The sequence below is a fragment of the Chiloscyllium plagiosum genome, chromosome 5 (assembly GCF_004010195.1).
Source record: "Chiloscyllium plagiosum isolate BGI_BamShark_2017 chromosome 5, ASM401019v2, whole genome shotgun sequence".
Classification (NCBI taxonomy): domain Eukaryota; kingdom Metazoa; phylum Chordata; class Chondrichthyes; order Orectolobiformes; family Hemiscylliidae; genus Chiloscyllium; species Chiloscyllium plagiosum.
In genome coordinates, this window is record NC_057714.1 from 87351512 (window position 1) to 87355636 (window position 4125).

The 4125-nt window shown below is 42.1% G+C and overlaps 1 long non-coding RNA gene across 1 annotated transcript in view; it reads right to left on the reverse strand.

Moving 5' to 3' along the window:
- Positions 1-451: 451 nt before the first annotated feature.
- Positions 452-4125, reverse strand: part of LOC122550074 — a 64910-nt gene continuing 61236 nt past the window's right edge. Inside the window, exons 4-5 of the long non-coding RNA XR_006311736.1 lie at positions 2018-2146; positions 452-599 (exon numbers count right to left, since the gene is read on the reverse strand). This is a non-coding gene — a long non-coding RNA (uncharacterized LOC122550074). The remainder of the gene's footprint in view (positions 600-2017; positions 2147-4125) is intronic.

Genomic DNA, 4125 nt, shown 5'->3' on the forward strand with positions numbered 1-4125 from the left:
TATCCAGATACCATCCAGGATTCTGAGGAAATGTTTTTGAAAGCACAGAACTACTTGTTAATCCTCACCATCATCTGTTTTGAAGTTATGAAATTAATGAACTCCAGAGTACCTGAAAAATGCTTGGAGAATATATATTATGGCCAATGGATTACTCAGTCAGAAAAGAATCTTGCTATTTATCAGATGTGGAGGGTAGGGGTGGGGTAGGGGAGTCTATGACCCAGTATTGCCTGTAATCATATCAACGTTCACCATCATCCATGTCTGATTGATAGCACTTTTCTAAAAACTCATCCAAGGAGAGGTTCAGATTGACACCTTCAGTGCCATCCTTGTACAACAGACATTTCAAAAGTCACAGGAAGATATGTTACCAACTCATGGATACAAGTACTCTCTACACTAAGTATGAGAGCACGAACTTTCAAGTGATTCATTTTCTGTTCCCACCAATGTTTAATAAAGCAAATCAAAGTTCTGGGTATAGGAACTCGACTTCTAGGTTTCTCCAGCTTCTATTCTTGATAGTTGAATGTGATCATTGCCTAAACATATTGAATCAGATGCCGAGGATCAGACATCTTGAATTGCTAAGCCTGTGAAAACAAATAACCAGAATGGTTTTCCCTTTGTTAAAACACACACAGCCAAAGCTGATGACAGACATCTAATACTCAAATTTATTGCTTAACAATACCATGAAGAAGATTAATGCTGCTGATGGCTGAGCTTTCAATAAATCATTTGATAATGTGATTTATCATTGTTGGGGCTGGAATATGAAAAGGAGCAAGATGTGGCTTTACTTGCACAGAGCCTCAGTCAGACCCTCTATGGAAACTGTTCAAATGTTTGCACCACATTGCTGGAAGAATATACCTAGACTGGGTGGGATACAATGATGATATAAGTGCTTAAAGGTATAAATTATAGAGACAGGTTGTAGAAAGAGAACTTACATTCCCTTGAGTACAAAGGGCTGGAAAATGATCTAATCTAACCTAAAAAAAGTTATAAAGGCTTTCTTTGAGTAGACATGAAGTGATTTCTCCGAAAGGGAAAATCAAAAATGAAAGGACATAATCTTAAAATTTAGAGCTAGACTTTCAGGATTCACTTATGTGCAAATGATAGTAAAAATCTGGAATCCTCATCACCAAAATGTGGAACAAATTGAAGCTTTAAGCCTGAGATCAATAGATCTTTGTAGCTAAAAGTATCAAGGGGCATTGAGGTAAAACTGTATATAGTGTTGAGATATAGACCAGCAAGGATCTGATTGAATGGTGAAGCAGATTTGAGGGAGTGAATGGCCTACTCCGGTTATATAGGCGAATATCACTTGATCTGCTACTGCCCAATTTACTAAAGATTTGGCTGCCAGCACATGTAATGTAAGTTGCATTATTCAAGAATCAAGCAGCATTCCAAACTCAAATGATTGTTTGAGATTTGAAAAACAATTGGCAGGAGGTTAGATAACTCGGGTTTCATTTTTTAAAAAACTGACAAACGGAAATAATATTATGAAGCTTAAACTTCCTCTGATTAAAACCGCATTAAGCATGTGGAAATAATAATAGCTCTGGAAATTTTTTTGGGAGAAAAGTAAAACAAAACCTTTTATGGGAAAGCAAGTGAGTGAGAGAGAGAGAGAGCACTCAGGATTTAATATGAGGTCAGGTGACCTGGGATAGCTCTGGAAAATTTTTTGGGAGAAAAGTAAAACAAAACCTTTTATGGGAAAGCAAGTGAGTGAGAGAGAGAGAGAGAGCACTCAGGATTTAATATGAGGTCAGGTGACCTGGGGCGATTAATTCCCTAACTCTTCCCATCGGAAAGAAAGCTCGCTGGATCCAGCACCAGTCAGGGACTGAAACAATATGTAGAAAGTTTCTGATCCAATCAGCAACCTAACTATTGATGTCCTACCCAGCCTGCGGCTGTCAGCCAAGCAGAGGTGTCACAGGAGGCCATGCTTGCCTCATTGGGAAGTTTAAGCCATTTTTCTTACCTGCCAGGAAGGCAATAATTGGGCAGTAGTGGATTGAGGTCTTCAATTAGGTGTTAATTGACCGCTGGTGTCTCACTGGTGTCAGGTTGAGAAGGTCAGACCTGTATCATCTCACCCAGAACCTAAATGCTGAGATGACAGGAAGGGAATGAGAATCTAACTGGTGTCAATCTTCCCAATTACTCATGCTTCCCACCTCCCTCCTCACCACATTCACAGAGAGTAAAAGCATACCTAGAGGAGTTGCATATTAGAGGATGTCTTGCTGCAGTGAGGCCACACTTTGAGTATCATGTGCAATTTTGGTCTCCTAGTCTGAGGAAGCATATTGTTGCTATTGAAGGGGTCCAGTGAAGGTTCACCAGACTGATTCCCAGGACAGATGGACAGACATATAAGGAAGACTGGATCCATTGGGCTTGTACTCACTGGAATTTAAAAGAATATGGGAAGGCGGTGGTGGTGGGGGGGATCTCCTAGAAACATGTAAACTCCTGATGGGACTGTACAGACTGGATGCGGGAAGGATGTTCCCAATGTTGGGCAAGTCCAGAACTATGGATCACAGTCTAAGAATAAGGCGTAAGCCATTCAGGACTGAGATAACGAAGAATTTCTTCCCTCAGAGTGGTGAACCTGTGGAATTCTGTCCCACAGGAAGCTGTTGGGGCTACTTCATTAGATATATTCAAGAGGGAGTAGGATGTGGCCCTTGCAAAGGAATCAAGGGGAATGGGGAGAGGGCAGGAATTGGATACTGAGATTGCATGATCAGCCATGATCATATTGAATGGTGGTGCAGACACCAAGAGCTGTCTCCTCCTGCATCTATTTTCTGTGTTTCTATAACACACACACACGGCTGATGACATGTAGGAAATGCAACTGGCACACAGCAAGCTCCCATAAACAGCAAATAATGACCAAATAATCATTTGTGAGGTTGATTGAGGTATAAATATTAGCTAGGACATTAGAGATAATTCTGACAAAAACAAATGTTTGAAGTATTAAGGATGTCGAGGGAGAAACAGAATTGATGGTAAAGGATTGTTGTCACAATGGAGGTGTTGCCCACTGGAGAAAGGAGGTCCAATACAGTTTAAGTGCTGTCAACCGGCTTTCCAAGGAATTTAGGATGCTGTGAGCAAAAGTCCAACTCCCACCAACAAAGATCTGCTGAATGTTGTTTGTCTGCTGGATCCTAGGATACTAGCAAAAAGGCAGGAAGGGGTTGCGGGAAGAGGATCAGAGAAAAGGGTGATTACAAGCCAGGACAGAGGATGGCTTCCAAAGGACCTCTTTCCCAATGCCGAGTCACTCTATCAAGCACAGAAATCCTGACAAAGAGGAACACCTCACACCACTCTCAATAGGGACAGAGCCAAACCCAAGTGGGAGACACGCAAGAACTATATTAATCCCACTTAATCCGTGAGCAAGCACTGATTTCCATGGGCTCAGGATTAATTTGTGTCAGGTGTTCATTAATGAGAGTAATTAACATCCCATCACCAGGAATCCAACTTTCACACCACACACGAAATCGTGCCCAACATGCCTGTTTTGGTGGGCTCAACTAAATTCTGCTCAATGCTTCCAGTAAATTTGTTCTTGACTTGCTCCTCTGCCCTTCAAAATAATACGACAGATTATTTTATTGCGACTGAGCAGGTAGATCGTGCCTTGGCTTTACATCACATCTGAAAGAGGGTATGCCCAGCAGTGCAGTACTCAATCAGTACTGCACTTGAGTGTCTGTCTCAAATTTTGGAGTCTAGCCTTGAAATGGGACCTGAACCAAAACCATGTTACACAGAGGTAAGACATCTGCAATCGAACCCAAGGCTAATAAACAATTGGCTTTTTCTGCCTTCTAGATTAGAATATATTACATTACAGCATGGAAACAGGCCCTTCGGCCCAACAAGTCCACACCGACCCGCCAAAGCGCAACCCACCCATGCCCCTACATTTACCCCTTACCTAACGCTACGGGCAATTTAGCATAGCCAGTTCACCTGACCTGCACATCTTTGGACTGTGGGAGGAAACCGGAGCACCCAGAGGAAACCCACGCAGACACAGGGAGAACGTGCAAACTCCAC